The sequence below is a fragment of the Galeopterus variegatus genome, unplaced genomic scaffold (assembly GCF_000696425.1).
Source record: "Galeopterus variegatus unplaced genomic scaffold, G_variegatus-3.0.2 Scaffold1458, whole genome shotgun sequence".
In the NCBI taxonomy this organism is placed as follows: domain Eukaryota; kingdom Metazoa; phylum Chordata; class Mammalia; order Dermoptera; family Cynocephalidae; genus Galeopterus; species Galeopterus variegatus.
In genome coordinates, this window is record NW_007727569.1 from 1 (window position 1) to 7116 (window position 7116).

Consider the following 7116-nt stretch of genomic DNA (forward strand, 5'->3'; position numbering starts at 1 on the left):
ATCCCTATATAGGGATGGCCGGTTGGCTCACTTGGGGAGAGCGTGGTGCTGACAACACCAAGTCGAGGGTTAAGATCCCCTTACCGGTCATCTTTAAAAAAAAAAAAAAAGGAAGGAAGGAAAGAAAGAAATTTGGTTAAACTGTGGAAGAGGGTGAGTAGAGAAAAAGAAGATGGATTACTAAGGCAGAGGAGTGGAGTCCCCTCCTTCTCATTTATTTTTAATGGTCTGCTGAGCGCCTTCATCCCCTATAGATTGGAGACAATTGGATTTTTCTTTATTGTACTTCTTCCTTTTTCTCTTCTATACCAATGTATTTTGTCACTACATTTCTTAATTACAAAAATAGTATGGGGCCGGCTGGTTAGCTCAGTTGGTTAGAGTATGGTGCTGATAACACAAAGGTCCAGTGTTCAATACCTGTAATGGCCATATACAAACAAAGAAAAAGTTATATGTACATATTTTAAAATATTTAAGCTGTACAGAAGTGTAAAAAGTGTAAACTGTCCACATATACCTCACTCATTATATTTCATTTAGAAAGGTCAGAGATGAGAGACAGCAGATCAGACAAATCTTGCTTTGCTTTGGGGGATGTACCACCAAACTCTACAATTCTGTTTTCATGTTCTCACCAAACTCTGGTCTCCCATTCTTTCCATAGTTTTCCCTTCTGGGATGATATTGTTATTTATTGTGCTCCTTTCACAGTTCATTTTTTCTAACAAATTCAGACAAGCAAAGGGTTGTACTGTGGGTTATCATTCACACACACCCCAGTTGTGCACTGGGTATGCTAGGAAATACCCAAATATATGGACGAAACTTTTTTTCTCTTTTATGGGCAGGAAAGAAATATTAAAGTGAATCATTTTGTTTGGGACAATTATTGGCATCTCTACTAAAGTGAGGAATTTGAAACCTCTATCTTCTGGCTCATGATTTCTGCATGTTTACACTATTTGACTGTCCCTTTTTTTTTTGACCGGTAAGGGGATTGCAACCCTCAGCATGGTGTGCTCCACACCAAGCTCAGCCAGTGAGCGCACCGGCCATCCCTATATAGGATCCGAACCTGCGGCCTCGGTGCTTCCAGCACCTCACTCTCCCGAGTGAGCCACAGGGCCGGCCCTAACTGTCCCTCTCTTATCCCAGATGATGATGGTTCTCCTAAGAAGCCTCTATGTCTGTTAGGAGAAGCAAATGTATAGCCTGATCCCTTATTCTAAAGCATTTTAGATTGGAAAGTAACCAAAGTGTGAGACAGTGAATTTAAAATAAGGAAATATAGCAACCGTCTGGGAGGAAGGATACCATAAAACCCTACACATTACTCTCCTACTTCGCAGGAGTGTTTTAGGAAAGATTTAGTCATTGACTGAATAGTAACTGAGCTGAATAAGGAGCCACCCGGGTGAGCAAAATGTGTGCAGATTCCTGGGCAAGGTTGTAGCTTCTGTTTAGGGGCAGCGGGTGCCTTTTCAGAGTGTCTCCTCTCCTGGCTCTGTGGTTGTATGAAGTTTTTTAACTTGTTTTTTGTAAGTTCAGGAATTAAGAGAAAGATAATGACCCAAAGCTTTTTGACCACTTAACATCAACTGAAAATTCAGGGAACTTTGTTTTTAGCCACAGTTGCCTTAGTGTTAGGGTGGGAGGGTCACATAGTGGGTGTGATTAGGCCATCTAAGGCATAGTAACGAGTGACAGGAAAAGCAGTTAGCCCATGTGAGTTGCAACAGTACCTTGTGGGCTGGGTCCCAAGGGGGCCCTACATCCAAGGGAGATCACAAAAGGGCCAAGGAGAAAATTGGTTCTCTGAGGCCTATTTAAAAAATAGGAATTTTTTGGGCCAGCCCGTGGCTCACTCGGTAGAGTGCAGTGCTGATAACACCAAGGCCATGGGTTCGGATCCCATATAGGGATGGCTGGTTCGCTCCCTGGGTGAGCGTGGTGCTGACAACACCAAGTCAAGGGTTAAGATCCCCTTACCGGTCATGTTTAAAAAAAAAAAAAAACAACCTCATATAATGTGATAAATTCTATGATAGAAATACAGTCTTAATACTGCTCTTATGGAACACTAGGGTTAGCAACAATGCATTCTGCTGGGGTGAGAGGGTAATTATGCAGTTTTACAGAGGTGGCATTTGAGGCTGGCCTTATGAGATACATTAGAATTTTGATAGGCAGACAAAGGGGAAAGGCATTCCAATCTGTCCTAGGTCAATAAATAAGGAATATGTACTACCATGCTGATAAGAGATAAGAATGCCTTCTGCCTTTTGGAGAAATATGAGAGAGGGTGGTGGAAGTGGAAGGACTCTCATTTAAGCCAGTGACTTATTGGGTTACATTGGATCAACACAATAAAAGAGCTGAGCCAAGTAGTAGAACTCTCAGTTTGAGATTTTAATGATTTGGGTCTAAACAAAGTTGGAGAGGAGATGAAGGTATTTACTGGCTTCTACCCTATCTTCCCTACTTAGTAAATCTTTCACATTAATCTCAAGGCCCACTGAATCCTGTAAAATTACTACTTCTTTCTCTATTGCCTCCCATTGAATTGCTTCTATTCCACCTCTCCTGGCGGGGGTTGGTCAAGGCCTTCTAGAGAGGAGTAGTAGATGAATTAATCCTTCTGTCAGAAGGATATGGGATTAGATCCCAGTTCCCAGGGAAGGTTGGTCTTCCTTACTTGTTTTTTAGCTCACTGGGTGAGCGTGGTGCTGACAACACCAAGTCAAGGGTTAAGATCCCCTTACCGGTCATCTTTAAAAAAAAAAAAAAAACCTCATATAATGTGATAAATTCTATGATAGAAATACAGTCTTAATACTGCTCTTATGGAACACTAGGGTTAGCAACAATGCATTCTGCTGGGGTGAGAGGGTAATTATGCAGTTTTACAGAGGTGGCATTTGAGGCTGGCCTTATGAGATACATTAGAATTTTGATAGGCAGACAAAGGGGAAAGGCATTCCAATCTGTCCTAGGTCAATAAATAAGGAATATGTACTACCATGCTGATAAGAGATAAGAATGCCTTCTGCCTTTTGGAGAAATATGAGAGAGGGTGGTGGAAGTGGAAGGACTCTCATTTAAGCCAGTGACTTATTGGGTTACATTGGATCAACACAATAAAAGAGCTGAGCCAAGTAGTAGAACTCTCAGTTTGAGATTTTAATGATTTGGGTCTAAACAAAGTTGGAGAGGAGATGAAGGTATTTACTGGCTTCTACCCTATCTTCCCTACTTAGTAAATCTTTCACATTAATCTCAAGGCCCACTGAATCCTGTAAAATTACTACTTCTTTCTCTATTGCCTCCCATTGAATTGCTTCTATTCCACCTCTCCTGGCGGGGGTTGGTCAAGGCCTTCTAGAGAGGAGTAGTAGATGAATTAATCCTTCTGTCAGAAGGATATGGGATTAGATCCCAGTTCCCAGGGAAGGTTGGTCTTCCTTACTTGTTTTTTAGTCCCAAAGCAAGTATTTACCTAAACTGAATAGAGGTAGAAACTCTATTCAGTCTAAACTCTTCTTCCTGTCCTGGTGCCCTTTTATAGAGTTCAGCATTTCCTGCTTCCTTAAGAGATATAGTGGTATAAAAGAGGCAGGAATACCTGACTAGAAGTCCTACATTTGCTATTTAGCAGCTGTGTGACAGCTGGCTGTAATGGTAACACCTGACAAGTTGACTGATTGTATGTATGTATGTATGTAGTATAAAAGAGGCAGGAATACCTGACTAGAAGTCCTACATTTGCTATTTAGCAGCTGTGTGATAGCTGGCTGTAATGGTAACACCTGACAAGTTGACTGATTGTATGTATGTATGTATGTATGTATGTATGTATGTATGTATGTATGTATGTGTGTATTTAATGTTATTTATTTTAAAAGATGACCGGTAAGGGGATCTTAACCCTTGACTTGGTGTTGTCAGTACCACACTCTCCCAAGTGAGCTAACCGGCCATCCCTATATGGGATCCTAACCCATGGCCTTGGTGTTATCAGCACTGCACTCTCCCGAGTGAGCCACAGGCTAGCCCAAGTTGACTGATTTTATATGCCTCGGTTTTCTCACTTGTAAAATACAGAGACTGGGCTAGATGACTCTAGACTGACTTGTATCTGCCTAACTGACCTTATAGGCCTGACATTAGGGACTGGGCTAGACTTCTGTGGCCGTATACTGGGAACTCAGTCTCTGTTGATAGGTGATAGATTTTTGGAGGCTTTATATGTAGTCGGTATAAATACTCAAAGCTAGCAAGTGGAAGGGGGCCTGAGGAATGGAGTCTTGCTGTAGCTGGAACTGGCAGACTAAGAAATGTTTTCTGTTTTGCCTACTTTCCTGCACTGCTTGGAGAGCTGTCCATGCTAAAGAACACCCTGTATACCCATCCCTATACCCTTGTCACCTCTGGGCTGACCCATGATCAGGCCTCAATCCTCCCTAGTTAGTGGGTCCTTTGATAATCCATTCTTGTGGAGCTGTACTTCTAAGGGAAGTTATGATATCTTCTCTTCTGAGTTTTTTTTACCTCAGGTTTGAAGGTAATAATCACACCACTTGACTGGTTTGCCTTGGTTTGTTTGCCTTTGAATGGATCATTTGCCTATTGTCAACTCTTAGCAAAAAAATCATCACCAGAATAGGGAAGAAATCAATAGAATCTTATATGTATTATTTCATTTCTGTACCCCTGATCTTTTGAGAGTCTAGCTATTACATAAAAAAGGATAACTTTATAAACATGGTAAGATTAAAGATCAAGGCTCAGAGATAGGTAGCTCATCAATTACAAGGAACAGGGAAGGTAAGACCTATTCTTGAGGTTACATATTTAGGTGGTAGGTAGTCTTTTCGAACCAGTAGTTAATAATCTGTAACAATCCAAAGTTGCTTAGTAGCAAGAAACTTTGCTGACCGTGTATGGGCTCTGGCTTGACTTCCTGTCTGTGGGGGTTTAGTGACAAGGACTTTGCAACCCAAGTGTGTCCATGACTGTTTCCTATCTTCACACTCCCAAACCCTTACTGTTTTCCCAGGCCAAGAGGGATGTGTCTGGCCATGAGAATTCAGTCTTTTCTATCTCCCATGTTTTCTTATTGTAGAGTAGTAACATTGAGGCTTAAAGTTGTGTCCCTCAGAAGCACATGCTTTGAAGTAGATAAAAATGTGAGGGAATAAGTTGAAGAAACTAGTAACTTTTCCTGTTGTTTCTTTTTCTTTTTAAAGATGACCGATAAGGGGATCTTAAGCCTTGACTTGGTGTTGTCAGCACCACACTCTCCCAAGTGGGCCACGAGCCAGCCCTTCCTGTTGTTTCTTGAGAAGATAGTATATGTATGTCACCTGAAGGAAACTTGATCAGCTTATCATCTGTCTTTTTTTTTTCTCATTGTGTCATCTGTTTTGTGTTTTAAAGTTTAGAGTTATGATGGCCTATCCTCTTTCCCTATGAGACATTGTATATGAAGTACCACATAAATATGTTTTAGAAATAATTCACCCTCACAGATGCCTTAATAGAAGCAAGTTTCTTAAATGTACACAGAACTTCAGAAGTGAATTCAAATTCTGTTCTTTGCTACTTTTCACCAATCCCCTCCTCCCATAAAGGTCCTTATAGATAAGGAAGCTGAGGCTCAGAAAGACAAAGGGAGTGAATAGCCTAAGATCACAGAGAACAGAACTCAGGCTTGCCTGATTCCAAAGCCCTTACCACTATGCAGAACTGCCTCTGTCTAGGTTGGCTCTTCCCACTTTCATGATTGCTCTATAACTTTAGTAGCAGGAGGATCTGGCCAGTTAGCTCAGCTGGTGAGAGCAAGGAGCTGATAACACCAAGGTCCAGGGTTCTAAGATGCCCGTACCAGCCACCTGCCAAAAAAAAAAAATCTACTTTGGGAACTTTAGCAGTGTTGGGGAATCCTCTGACCTCTGGAGAGCTATATTTTTAGCCTTCATGTGAATTTCATGTAGAAGTGCTTTAGTAGTAACCAGTTGTAGACTGTCCAGAGACTACCTTCCATCTCTGCTAACTCATCTTTCAGTGTCAGGCCTCTCCAAAGCAGTGTTTTTTAAATGTTTTTGGACCCCCAGTTTAAAAAAAAAAAATTTACATCATAACCCAGTGTGTATAAAATACATATACACACTGTGAAACGTTTTCACAAAATGAGCTAACTCATCTTTCAGTGTCAGGCCTCTCCAAAGCAGTGTTTTTTAAATGTTTTTGGACCCACAGTTTAAAAAAAAAAAATTTACATCATAACCCAGTGTGTATAAAATACATATACACACTGTGAAACGTTTTCACAAAATGATTCTTTTTTTTTTTAAAAAAGATGACCGGTAAGGGGATCTCAACCCTTGGCTTGGTGTTGTCAGCACAACGCTCAGCCAGCGAGGCAACCGGCCATTCCTATATGGGATCCGAACCCGGGGCCTTGGTGTTATCAGCACCGCACTCTCCCGAGTGAGCCACGGGCTGGCCCCACAAAATGATTCTTATGTTTACTGTTTGCAATGCACTTGATATTTCTTATTCTGTATCTTTTTTTTTTTTTTTTTTAAAGATGACCAGTAAGGGGATCTTAACCCTTGACTTGGTGTTGTCAGCACCACACTCACCCAGTGAGCTAATCAGCCATCTCTATATAGGAATCCGAACCCGTGGCCTTGGTGTTATCAGCACCACACTCTCCCGAGTGAGCCACAGGCCGGCCCCCATATCTGTGGATTCTTAGGACTCACTGGCCTAGGGAACTACAGAATATACCTAGTGGGATCACAATACTTTGTCACATTCCTCTGTATTAATCTAGACTACTTTGGGACTTTTGAGTTCTCACCTCCACCTTTTCCTTTGCTAACTTCCTCTTTACCCTTTTATTTTTTCTCTTTTTCTTTCTCTGTACCTCTTTTTAGGAATATATTGATAACAACTAATATTGATATATATATATTTTTTGAGATATACTTTAATAACTTAATTTTTTTCTGTCACTAAAAGGAGAGCCATTAAATAACAATACCAAGCTATTATTTATTAGCACTATGCTAAATACATCTTTCACTTTATCCTCATAGCTACTCTAAG